Raw genomic sequence first — 13,761 nt, 5'->3', positions numbered from 1 at the left:
GGAACTTGGCTCAGCCACAAGGTCATCATAACAACGGTAATAGCACCTCAGATTACCACGGTTGGCTACGTACGGTGATAAAGAAGTAAAAAATGCGTACAATACTAACCGCCACATCCCACGTTCCACATCTCTCAGTTCGTGTAAACGCCACCGCGTGTTTAAAGATCCCACGGAGTACAAGCACACCACCCAGCTTCAAGACAAATCTTTCTCGATCCTCTCGCTCTCTCCTCACGTGCTCTGAAGAAGGTACCATGGCCCGAAACGTCAGCAGAACGCCGCACGTTTCCGTCGTGAAAGGCAGCGTTAGTGACGAGCGCGGTGGGTTTGTTTTTGTTTTACTGGGAATTAAACAGCCACACTGTTAAAACGCAGATTATAACGCCCGTGTTATTCGCAAGGGTTGCCTTGACACGACAACATACTGCAACGCGTTGCTTAGTTAGTTTAACACGTAGGCTATCCCGAGCATAGTTATCCATCAGAGGTTTTTTTGGGTTAGATCGCGTAACTAAAAATGTGTCGTTAAACCCGCTACCACCCGACACACACAATTGGTAAGGTTTGTCACGTAAATAAAACGTGCCAATTAGTTACTAGTTCAGCACACCTTGCGTGCTGGAGAGTAAACCCACAACATTTACGATTCGGTTACAGTGATGTTTAGCCGGTAATTACAACAACCAGCGTCATCAGGCGACAGCCAGAGTCGTTGTTTGAGGCGATTGGCGTTGTGGGATGGTGGCGACTCCGTGGTTCCCAAGCTGCACTTTGCACAACACTCGCGGTGTATCCAGCCCCAGGCTACAGGAGGAGTGGCGGGGGGGAGTAGGTGATGTGAGCGAGCACAAAACTCAAGATAAACCTAACCTGACATCTCCTAGACCCCCCCCCCCCAACTCCTGATAAGAGCCACAGCCTTTACCCCCCTGCTCCTGTTGTTTACACCCTCACTCAAATTTAAGGTCGAGTAGACCTCGGGGGGGCTGATTTTAGTCGTCCGTGGCCCGGAATTCAATCCAGCTCGTCGGATTGATGGTGATGCGTGCAGTTACACAGCGCTGTACTAACTGTGCTACCACTCAGCACCAGCAAAACTCACAAACAACTCGCAGACGTCTGTGGGCAAGTGATGTTAGCGAACACCTACGAAGGCCGACACGGCACACGAGGGGGTGGGTGGTTGGCTGATGCTGACACAAACCGCACCAGATACGCATTCCAGGCTGAGCCGACTCAGAGGAGGATCATAGCCGGGTCAAATATTAGCCGCTGTCATTGGCCGCGAATTTAAGTCGGGTCGCCAGGTTCGTAGCGCCGGCATAGCGCAGCGCCGGCATGCATGACAAGCCAACGCGCCACTACTCCCCAAAGGCAAAGATTCCCCGGATAGCTTTACAGACTTGGGTGGGCCAAGTGCTGTTAGGTAGTAGCAGCACCGATGAAGCACATGTGATGTGAATGCCGACACGGGGTGGGTCGTGGAGTATAGTCCTATACGAAAGTTTACTATTTTTTTTATTTTACCAGGTGAGCTAGCTATTCGCTCTTTTTCAGATGCGACCTGACCACAAATGAAAGCTCAACGAAGTGGCTTATCGCGTGGAAATTTATAGCAGCCAAATACTCTTAAGCACGTGACGGTGATTTTACACGTGGAGGGGAAAACCGGAGGACCTGGAGAAAAATACACGCGAACACGGGTAGAGAGAGACACGCAGACATCCAAATATACAACAGGCATCGTCAGGGGTCGGGATCGAACCCACGACTTGCTGTGTACCAGGCGAGGTAGTTAACATCTCCTAGCCACCGTGGCGCCCACAAACACTCACGCGCACAGTTCCCATCAAACTATGGGGAAAAGAGTCAAGTTTTGCAACGCAGGAAGCGAGCGTTCGCGCCGGGGAAAAACCTCGTGATGCTGCGTGTGTTGCCGTCACTCACGATACGGCCCTCAAATAACCCCACAGTGGTTCTGTGATGAACCCAGGCCTGCCCCTGCCGTGGAGGCGATGCGGGGGAGGAAAGTTTAGACCTGGCTCAGGTTTTCCAACCCAACGTAAACTTCCGCGTGCCGCCAGAGGAGCGAGCGGGGGTAATGCGCAGCACTTAAAATAAAACGGAGATTTAAGGGCACGGCCCTGCAGTTTAACCCGCTCATGCCACTGCCGGCCGGAATGTGCTTCCATTTGAGGGGGCACCAGGGAGGCCCCCCTAAAGAGGTGATTTGTCCCCCTAGAGAGGTGGGAGTCCCCACACTTTACCCCACCAGGTCTTGAGCCTGGAGCTGAACTGCGGCAGGGCGTCACCTCACAGTGTGGGTCTAGACTCGAGAGGAAGGAAACTTGTTTTGTTTCTTCTTAAAATGTGACAACTCCACCCACAATGTAAACTGGTCTCCAATTCTACCTGACACCGCCTGTTTCCTATCATCCACACAGTGTCCAATCACCACACTGTAGGACACAACACACCTCCTCACTCACCCACTCACCACACGAGATCACAACACTTTTCACTACTCCGCTTTGGAATTCCCTCTCATGGTCTCTCCCCGCCCCCCCCCCCCCAAAGCTTTTGCACAATAACTTTGCTAAATAAATAGAAACACGTTGGATCGCGCTCGAATCTATGACAACTTTGATCGTGCCGTTTGTTGCTGGCCGCTATGACGTCCTGGGCCCTTGGGCCTACTCTGCTCGGCAACTTTGTTTAATAAAAAAATAATCTCTGCTCTCTCTCTCTCTCTCGATTCCCATTTCTTTGCTCGCCTTCCCAGTTTTGTATCCGGTTGTCCTTCCCATCTATGCAGTGTCGCCTTGAGCTGCCGTTGTCATTTGGACGCTTGCCGAGCACGAATGTTGCTGTTTCCTTATCGAAGTTGACTTATAGACCGACTCGATTTCCCGAGAGGGGACTTTGAGTCTCTTCTTCAAGTGTGCGCTAAATGTCAGAACAACCTGTCAAAGCCCGCAGTCGTCAAACTTCGCTCAGTGGAACTCCTTTTCACTCGCGGGTCGTGCTCTCGTCTCCCTGCCCCTGTTAAATGTCACGCTCAAGACCGAACTGATGTTTTCCATCGGCCTATGACGACCGGTCTGCCTCTCTGTGCGACGTAATCATGCCCACCGTTTCACCACAACGGCGTCTTGCGGTGCAGTCACATTCGGAAGCCATCTACGGTGAATCCAGATTGTACCGTGGAGGGCTGAATCGCATCTGCACAGCTGCTGTTGGTAACCACGAAAATTAAATTGCAGACCAGTCCACACAAAACAAGTCCATGGCCAACCAAAAAGTGGTCGCCATCCATCAACAAACCCCCTCTAACCCCCAGAGCTCATTGACCCCACACCCAGAGAGCATGTGGGGGCCCACTCAACCACACCTCCCGTCTTGTGCAACGCTGAACACTTCACAACTTACCCTCCCCGCCTAACTTCCCTCTCGTATCCCCAATCACATTCGTCAACAATAACACGCGGTGTGCGTGCGTGTCCTTTAAAGGAAACTATACGCGAGGTGACGCGATGGATAATGTCATAATGTGCGTGGGACTTATTTCGCAACCGTGCCAAGCCGACCGCGCTAATCGGAAGTGCGGGAGGAGGAGGGCGGCAGTGCACGGCTCTTCTACAATGAGTCTTCTTCTTTCCTATGGCATCGTGAAAAGCGACAGTTTTTATTTAGTTTTCTCCTCTTCAATGCACACACCAAATGGGGGGGGGGCGGGGGGGGGGGGCTTTTGAGATGGGAGCCACAATCATCCCCCCCACCACAATCCCCCCCTCCACAATCCCCCCCCCCCACCACTGAGCCACAATCATCACCCCCCCCCCACCACAATCCCCCCCGTCACTTCCCCGCCCCACTGAACCACAATCCCCCCCACAATCCCCCCCCACCACAATCCCCCCCACCACAATCCCCCCCCCCCACAATCCCCCCCCCCACAATCCCCCCCCCACAATCCCCCCCCCCACAATCCCCCCCACCACAATCCCCCCCCCCCCCAACGCCGTCACTTCCCCGCCCCCACACTTCCGCCGCTGCCACCACTGCTGAGTGTTGTGCAAAGGAGTTGCTCGTCTCTGACATTCACACAGAGCCGACGACGACGATGTCGTCACGTCAGTGGATGCCTTCCTTAAGTTCCTTCTCGTTCAAAAATACGATGTCCTTCATTAACCCATGACAAGCCTCCCATGAGGCTCAAGACTTTTGTTTTTTTAAAGATGGTCCTGCACCGAGATGCTTGGCCGGTTCCACGATTAATGTGTCGTCTGTCTGTGCGGTCTGTTCACCGACGATTATCTGAAACGATCCGGGGCCTCCCCTAGTTCGACTCGGCCTCAAATAAGTAAACATCGCCACCAGGGTCACAAAGGCGGCCGGGCGTGGTGCTGGCCACCAACCCCCTCGTGTGCCGTGCCGGCCTCAATAGGTGCTCGCTAACAGCACTTGCCCCAACAGTCTGTTGAGGCTACACGGGGGATCTTTCTCTACACGTATGTGAATATGTATTGACGTATCTAAGCCAACCAGAACTTACAAGTCCCAACCTCGCGTCCACCTCCCATGATCCCAGTTGTACAATTCAAGTTGTCCCACTTCGTGGCTTCACGATTTACACATTAAGCCACCCGCTCGCCTGCTCAAAATGCCCCCCCCCCCCCCCACAATATATATTGCTATAAAACAGATTTATGTTTATATTGTTGTGGTTGTACTTTATTAATCCCTAATCTCTGCCATTACATACAATGAAACAAGAAAATGTAAAAACAGGAGCAATGTAATACCATACACTATTAGACATTATTGCAAAAAATAAATAAAAAGTCCATCCGATGTGTTAGTGAATTTTTTAATATTTTACGCAGGAAATTAGTTTTCAAACTTAGATTTTTTTTTCTGGGGGGGGGGGGGACCCCAGACCCCCTGGAAGAGATGATCCCCCCCAATGTTGACTCCATGACTACGGCCTTGATGTACTGTATCTGTTCTTCACACGTGTGCACTGTACCTGCTCTTCACACGTGTGCACTGTACCTGCTCTTCACACGTGTGCACTGTACCTGCTCTTCACACGTGTGTACTGTACCTGCTCTTCACACGTGTGCACTGCACCTGCTCTTCACACGTGTGCACTGTACCTGATCTTCACACGTGTGCACTGCACCTGCTCTTCACACGTGTGCACTGCACCTGCTCTTCACACGTGTGCACTGCACCTGCTCTTCACACGTGTGCACTGCACCTGCTCTTCACACGTGTGCACTGCACCTGCTCTTCACACGTGTGCACTGCACCTGCTCTTCACACGTGTGCACTGTACCTGCTCTTCACACGTGTGTACTGCACCTGCTCTTCACACGTGTGCACTGTACCTATTCTTCACACGTGTGCACTGTACCTATTCTTCACACGTGTGCACTGTACCTGCTCTTCACACGTGTGCACTGTACCTGCTCTTCACACGTGTGCACTGTACCTGCTCTTCACACGTGTGCACTGTACCTGCTCTTCACACGTGTGCACTGTACCTGCTCCTCACACGTGTGCACTGTACCTGCTCTTCACACGTGTGCACTGTACCTGCTCTTCACACGTGTGCACTGTACCTGCTCTTCACACGTGTGCACTGTACCTGCTCTTCACACGTGTGCACTGTACCTGCTCTTCACACGTGTGCACTGTACCTGTTCTTTGCTGTAGGGAATCCCCTGGCCCTTGCCGTAAGAATGCCGTAAGAATGCAGACATTCCACTTTATTGTTGGTATTGTAGTCTTGCAGCCAAGGGCCCAGTGTATTCGTAGACGTAAACCGTAAATTGTCCACGATTGGGTCTCGTTTTATATCGAGCTCAGGTGATAACGATTATGGAAATTCCACATTCCTATGGAAGAGCTGGGTATAGCCAGAGGACAATGACCACTCAACTTAATCAAGCATGGAGAGATGATTGGCATGATGCGACTGATGATGTTCATTCCACATTCCCAAGGCAGGCGTCAGTTCTAGTACCGAGTGTCGACTTTACATTGTCCACGAAGCGGTACCTGATTTATCGACTCCGAAAAGATGAGGATGATGATGGGCCGAGCCGACAACAGCCAGGGATTAGAACTTGTAGCCCTCTGTGAGCCGAGCTCTTTGAGCAAGATAGTCACTCTGCCTGACTACGGCTGTAACCATCATCATCGTCTTCAGCCATGGTCAGTCCACTGCTGCATGAATGTAACAATCCACGTGTACTGACACTGGTAGAAACCTCCTGGTTACACCAGCCCACAGGGGATTATTGTGTCCGTCGTGCAGGGAGGGGCTGGGTGGGGAGGGAGGGGCTGGGTGGGGAGGGTGGGGAGGGGCAGGGTGGGGAGGGGCAGGGTGGGGAGGGGCTGGGTGGGGTGGGGCTGGGTGTGGAGGGGCTGGTCACCCCGTGGTGCCCTTATAAAACTCAACGTTTAACCTACTCACGCCGACTTGTGCCCACCCTCACAGTCGGGCATATTTGCGGAATACACCACGCCGCCGTTGGCCCTGGACATTGACCGAGCAACCCGACGTTCCTACCAGCTCCCTCCGCAGGAATGTGTTTTCATGGGCTACTGCAGCACGACGAGACGGGTAACAGCAGCAAGTTACGTTTGCTTACCTTGCGAGGTTTCGACGCAGGGAGCAAGTGGTTGAATCAAGATGAATGTCCCCCTCTCTCCGCAACTCTTCACCCGTCACCAGGATTCACTCCACGCTGCTCAAACGGATTCGCTTTTCTGTCCGCTCCTATTCCCAAAAAACAGGCACCACAAAAACACAGTCGCCACCTTAAACACAGACACACAATCACACACTACCACAACCACACACTACCACAAACACACACTACCACAACCACACAATCATACACAATCAACAACAACCGCCATTCACCACTAAGTGGCGGTGACGTCACCACGACGCTTGTGCCAGGCCAAGTGCACCTTGAGGCCACGTGAAGTGTCGAACGCCCGCTGGCAGGAGGTCACGGGGCAGACCCAGCAGGTGCCACGGGTCGACTCACTGAGATGACTGAGATGACTGGCTGATGCACCACCTGTGCCCCCTACTGTGCCAACTTGCTGTGCTTTAGCCACCCGGCGCTCCGCTCGTTGTTGTGAGCGTCGCTCCTCCGCCCTCCGTTGTTGCTGGAGGGCGACTGCCTCCAACTGCCCAGCAGCGTCCTTCACGAGCCTCCTCCACAGAGGTCGATCTTGACACCGCTGGTACCAGTCATCAGCAAGTCCACTCAGCTCCACGTCCTCCTGTACCACATCACTCCATCTCTTCTCTAGTCCGTGCCGCGCCCGTCTAGCCCCCTCGATCCGGCCGAACAAAAGCTGTTTAGGCATGCGGTGGCTGGGCATGCGGGCTACATGACCCAGCCAACGCAGCCTTGCCTGCCGGAGGAGCTCACCGATGGGACACTACCACACACACAATCACACACACTAGCACAACCACACGCTACCACAACCACACACACTACCACACATACTACCACAACCACACACACACTACCACAACCACTCTACCACAACCACACACACACACTACCACAACCACGCACAATCACAACTACACAACCACAAACAACAACACGTGGCACGCACAGCCCTCCCCGTCCACCTCACGCTGCCCGCGTCTCGCTCTCCTTACCGCCTCGCTCGACTCTTCTCTCGGGAGTCCGAAACTCCGAATGCCTCTCGCTCTGCTTTCTCTCCCTCCCTCCCGTCTGTCGCTCTCTCCCCTCTCTCCTCCCTCTCTCCCTCCTCCCTCACGTCTGTCGCTCTCTCTCCTCTCTCCTTCCCTCTCGTCTGTCGCTCTCTCTCTCCCTCCTCCCTCTCTCTCTTCCACTGACTCTGGCGGAAGCTGCCGGTTCCTTAACTCGAGTCCACGGGGGAGGAGACTCCGTGTGTGGTGTGTGTGTGTGGTGTGTGTGTGGTGTGTGTGTGTGGGGTGTCGGGTGTGTGTGGGGTGTATGTGTGGTGTGTTGGGGGGGGGGGGTTTCGGGTGTGTGTGGGGTGTGTGGGGTGTGGGTGTGTGGGGGGGTGGTGTGTGTGTGGGGTGTGTGTCTGGGGTGTGTGTGGTGTGTGTGGGCTGTGTGGGGTGTGTGTGTGGTGTGTGTGGGGTGTGTGGGGTGTGTGTGTGTGTGTGTGTGTGGGGGGGGTGTCGGGTGTGTGTGGTGTGTGTGCGGGGGGGGGGGGTGTCGGGTGTGTGTGGGGTGTGTGGGGGGGGTGTCGGGTGTGTGTGGGGTGTGTGGGGTGTGTGGGGTGTGTGGGGGGGTGGTGTGTGTGTGGGGTGTGTGTCTGGGGTGTGTGTGGTGTGTGTGGGGTGTGTGGGGTGTGTGTGTGGTGTGTGGGGTGTGTGTGTGGTGTGTGTGGTGTGTGTGTGGGGTGTGTGGGGGTGGGTGTGTGTGTGTGGGGGTGGGGTGTGTGGGGTGTGTGTGTGTGGGGTGTGTGTGTGGTGTGTGTGTGGGGGGGGGGAATGTGTGTGTGGGGTGTGTGTGGGGTGTGTGGGGTGTGTGTGTGTGTGGGGTGTGTGTGTGTGGTGTGTGTGGTGTGTGTGGTGTGTGTGGGGTGTGTGTGGTGTGTGTGTGGGGTGTGTGTGTGTGGGGTGGGGTGTGTGTGTGTGGGGGTGGGGTGTGTGTGGGGTGTGTGTGTGTGGGGTGTGTGTGTGGTGTGTGTGTGGGGGGGGGAATGTGTGTGTGGGGTGTGTGTGTGGGGTGTGTGTGGGGTGTGTGGGGTGTGTGTGTGTGTGGGGTGTGTGTGTGTGTGGGGTGTGTGTGTGGGGGGTGTGTGTGGGGTGTGTGTGTGGGGGGGGGGGAATGTGTGTGTGGGGGGGGTGTCGGGTGTGTGTGGGGTGTGTGGGGGGGGATGTGTGCGTGGGGTGTGTGGGGGGGGTGAAATGTGTGTGTGGGGTGTGTGTGGGGTGTGTGTGGTGTGTGTGTGTAGTGTGTGTGGTGTGTGTGTGTGGTGTGTGTGGTGTGTGTGGTGTGTGTGGTGTGTGTGGTGTGTGTGTGTGTGGTGTGTATGTGTGGTGTGTGTGTGGTGTGTGTGGTGTGTGTGTGGTGTGTGTGTGTGGGGTGTATGTGGGGTGTGTGTGGTGTGTGTTGGGTGGGGTGTGCCTGTGTCGGGTGTGTGTGTGTGGGATGTGTGTGTATGGTGTGTGTGGTGTGTGTGTGTGTGGGATGTGTGTGGTGAGTGTGTGGGGTGTGTGGGGTGTGTGTGGGGTATGCGTGTGTGGGTACTAGCTAAAGTGGCTCCTCGAGATAGTCATCCTGTTGGGTGACTTCAATGCCCGAGTTGGTCATGATGCTGGCACCTGGTCTGGAGTTATTGGAAGGCATGGGCCATATCAGCTCAATAACAACGGCAGGAGGCGGCTAGATTTTTGTGCAGCCGATGGGCTTGTCTGTGTGTGTGTGCATGCCATGATGATGAATGGGCCGGCAAATCTGAACACGTGTGTTCGTTATTAAAGCGAGCGGTGGCGCTGTGGTTAACACCTTAAAGCAATACTCGACCTCACCCTCCTGTGTCTAAACATCGTCGCCGATGCTGCTCGCCCAGGCGTCGTCAAACCTGTGCCTCTTTAAGGGGGGGGGGGGGGGGGCTTGCTGCTTGCTGCTGCTGCTTCGTGATGTTGTTTATTAAGGCCCCCGACGTGTTCACCAGCACAGTGCATTGCGGCTCTTGAAATACTGACTTTTACTGGTAGGAACCTCCTGGTTACACCAGCCCACAGGGGATTATCGTGTCCGTCGTGCAGGGAGGGGCTAGGTGGGGAGGGAGGGGCTGGGTTTGGAGGGGAGGGTGGGGAGGGGCTGGGTGGGGGGTTGGGCTGGGTGGGAGGGGCTGGGTGGGGAGGGTGGGGCTGGGTGGGGAGGGGCTGGGTGGGGAGGGGCTGGTCACCCCGTGGTGCCCTTATAAAACTCAACGTTTAACCTACTCACGCCGGCTTGTGCCCGCCCTCACAGTCGGGCATAATTGCGGAATACACCACGCCGCCGTTGACCCTGCAGGCCATTGACCGAGCAACCCAACGTTCCTACCAGCTCCCTCCGCAGGAATGTGTTTTATATTTTTTCAACGGCCATCGCCTGGCGTTTTGTATGAAGTGCTTTGTAGGCGTCAGCATCTTTGCGTACGTGTGTGTCCTGTATGTGTGTGTACGTGTGTGTCCTGTATGTGTGTGTACGTGTGTGTGTCCTGTATGCATAACAAGTCCGCGTACGCGCATGCACTGGGCATGTGTATGACGATGTCGCAAGCCACGACACGGGGGGGGGGGGGGGTTCAACTTACGACGACCCCGCCTGACCGGGTACAATGTTGTGAAAAGTCAACCGAGGTGGCCCCGTGCATACAGACCAGACCTCTGGCTCTCGGCACGTGAATGTGGAATTGTCGCCGCCGGCTCGGGGTGCTTACAAGGGAGACGGAGCATGACGCCATTCCAGTCTTCACTTTTACTACGACTCCAACAACCGGAGCACACTAACTGTAATCAATATCAAGCTGATGCCCAGGACCATTTCAGAGACCACTCAGCCACTGATGGTGATAGCCGCATGGGCGTAATGACGCAAATCACTGCGCCACCACTCCTCCACTTGTCACCATAGCAACAACAATGCACGTCAATGTGAGTTCATATTAGGGCTGCCACGATGATGGGACTGCAACACACACAGAGTGTCTCAGGCGACGGGGAGAGACGCGCTCGTGATGGCTGGCGGCAGCAGCAGGGCTGCACTGGGCGCGGATCTTCTGCCGTCTCTGTGCCCGGAGTCGGTGGTGGTGGAGGTGTTTCAGTTTATTTATTTGGTAGAGCCCTGTGAGTCATTCGGCTCTTGAATCGGGTGCAACCGCAACAAGCAAAAACATGAACAAGAAAACATCCTAAAGTGACAACGCGCAACAGAAAAATCCAGGAACAAACAGCAAAGTCTTCCAGAAAAAGCACCGTATATGAATGCTGTGTGCAAAAATCCCAGTGGGATGCAAGTCAAACAATAACCATAAGACAATTTAGATTAAAGTCAGCAGTCTAACTCTGTACTACAACAAACAAATATGGCTAATCCAAAACGTTTCGAAATCACCAAAATAAAGCTATAAAAACAATGCAACAGTGATCATAGGAACTGTGATTCAAATTTAACAATAAACGATATCCATAACATGTACGACCAAACTTTGCAGCCATAGCTGGCAGCATGAGTCACTCCATAACAGCAGGAGTATCAGTAGGAGTATCAAACATTTTTCAATGCACCTTTACAGATCAGCACACTTTAATCAAAACTCAAGATCATACTTTGCAGCGGTCATCTGGAGCGATACATTTTATTTCAGGCCACCGAGTAGCAGTGGCAGCTAGGTGCAGGTGGAGGAGGAGGTGCAGGAGGAGGTGGAGGAGGAGGTGCAGGAGGAGGTGCAGGTGGATGTGCAGGAGGAGGAGGTGGAGGAGGTGGAGGAGAGCGAGGCCGCAGTGCGGCTATTGCCAGAAGTGGTGGTGAGTTGGCGGCAGCTTGTTTAGAACGAGAGTGGGAAATACCCGGTGTAGGTAAGGCTACGTCAGCAGACAACCTCAACACCCAACCCCACACAGCCCCACAACCCAGCCCCACACAGCCCCACACAGCCCCAACACCCAGCCCCACACAGCCCCAACACCCAACCCCACACAGCTCCAACACCCAACCCCACACAGCCCGAACACCCAGCCCCACACAGCCCCAACACCCAGCCCCCAACAACCCAGCCCCACACAGCCCCAACACCCAGCCCCACACAGCCCCAACACCCAGCCCCACACAGCCCCAACACCGAGCCCCACACAGCCCCAACACCCAGCCCCACACAGCCCCACACAGCCCCAACACCCAGCCCCACACAGCCCCAACACCCAACCCCACACAGCCCCAACACCCAGCCCCACACAGTCCCAACACCCAACCCCACCCAGCCCCAACACCCAGCCCCACACAGCCCCAACACCCAACCCCACACAGCCCCAACACCCAACCCCACACAGCCCCAACACCCAACCCCACACAGTCCCAACACCCAGCCCCACACAGCCCCAACACCCAACCCCACACAACTCACGCGGTCCCCCAACACGCGGCGGACCCCAGCACACTGAGCGACATCGCCCCACACTCCCGGCACACTCGCCGACGAGACTCAGGCTGCTCGCGATGAGACTCCGGCTGGCTCACTCGCGATGAGCTCTTTGAGTCGACATCGAATCCTCGGCTCGCCCACGCCGAGGAGCTGTCTCTGAATGGGGGGCACTGCTTTTCATTCAGTGACGACCCCCCCATTATACACAAAAATCATCTCAAACCCCAGCATCATCAGTCAGTCCATACGCATAGGCAGCTTCAAACACCTTCACGACATCACCACCGACATCAGCGGCAGAGCACTTGACAAACCGTCCCCACATCACCACCGACATCACCCACCCCCATCATCATCCACCCACCCCCATCATCATCATCACCCACCCCCATCATCATCATCCAAGCACCCCCATCATCATCATCACCCACCCCCATCATCATCATCACCCACCCCCATCATCATCATCACCCACCCCCATCATCACCATCACCCACCCACCCCCATCATCATCCACCCAGCCCCATCATCATGCACGCCACCCCCATCATCGCGACCTCCGTGGGGTGAAACATCGACAGCTTTCACAGCAGCGACACCTCGTGGCAGCCGCTACAAACTGACGCAGGTCAGTCGAGGTGACGTCGCCACGGCGCCCGTGCCAGGCTAGGTGCACTTAGAGGCACGTGTCACGTGAGCTGTCGAAGTCTCGCTGCCTGCAGTAGGTCACGTGACAGACCCGGGTCGTGTGGGTTAACTGGTTGAGATGACCGTCTCCCCACGGCCACTTCGCGGTGTTTTAGCCACCCGGTGCTCTGCTCGTTGTTGTGAGCGTCGCTCAACGTGCATGTGTGGTGGTGGTGGTGATACACGTGTGGTGGTGGTGGTGGTAGTGCACGGCCACACGCCACGATCTTCCACATAGCCTTCAACAGACTTTTGGGGCAAGTGCGGTTAGCGAGCACCTATTAAGGGCGCATGGGCACACGAGGGGGTGGGTGGCCAGCACGACGCCCGGCCGCCTTTGTCTCCCCGGTTCTGAGGTGTACACATGGCACCAGGTACAGTGCCCATTTAAGGCTGAGTTGACCGAGGGGCAGGAGGCCCAGGAACGGCTCAGAAAATTCTCCGCCGATTTTGGTTTCGAGCGAAAATCGAACTGGGGCCGCAGGTTCCGTAGCGCAGCGCGCTAACCACTGCGCCACCGCTCCTCGCCAAACACACACGCATAACACATACACACGCATAACACACACACACATGCATAACGCACACACACACACGTGTGCCGCTATGTGCGTGACTTGTGTCTGCATCGGGGGCTAAGTTTGGGGATGCGCTGTATTGATGCTACTTGAGCCCCTGGCAGTTAAAATAGATTCACGAGTCTCGATCCCATTCTTGAACACATGGCCATGTGTACCACAACCACGTGCACTACCACCACCACATGTGTACCATCACCACCACCACGTGCACTACCACCACCACACATGCACTACCACCATCACTAGTGTACCACCACCACGTGCACTACCACCACCACACGTGCACTACCACCACCACACGTGTACCACCACA

The 13,761-nt window shown here is 55.2% G+C and overlaps 1 protein-coding gene across 1 annotated transcript in view; it reads right to left on the bottom strand.

Moving 5' to 3' along the window:
* Positions 1–7,822, bottom strand: part of LOC133346746 (mucosa-associated lymphoid tissue lymphoma translocation protein 1 homolog) — a 29,393-nt gene extending 21,571 nt beyond the window's left edge. Inside the window, 2 exon segments of the mRNA XM_061558589.1 lie at positions 6,666–6,793; positions 7,706–7,822. The gene's annotated coding sequence lies outside the window, so the exon portion shown is untranslated.
* Between the last annotated feature and the right edge of the window lie 5,939 nt (positions 7,823–13,761).

This window comes from Lethenteron reissneri, chromosome 24 (genome assembly GCF_015708825.2).
Source record: "Lethenteron reissneri isolate LAM-NWPU_2019-01 chromosome 24, ASM1570882v1, whole genome shotgun sequence".
Lineage (NCBI taxonomy): Eukaryota > Metazoa > Chordata > Hyperoartia > Petromyzontiformes > Petromyzontidae > Lethenteron > Lethenteron reissneri.
This window is presented reverse-complemented; position numbering and strand designations above follow the sequence as displayed.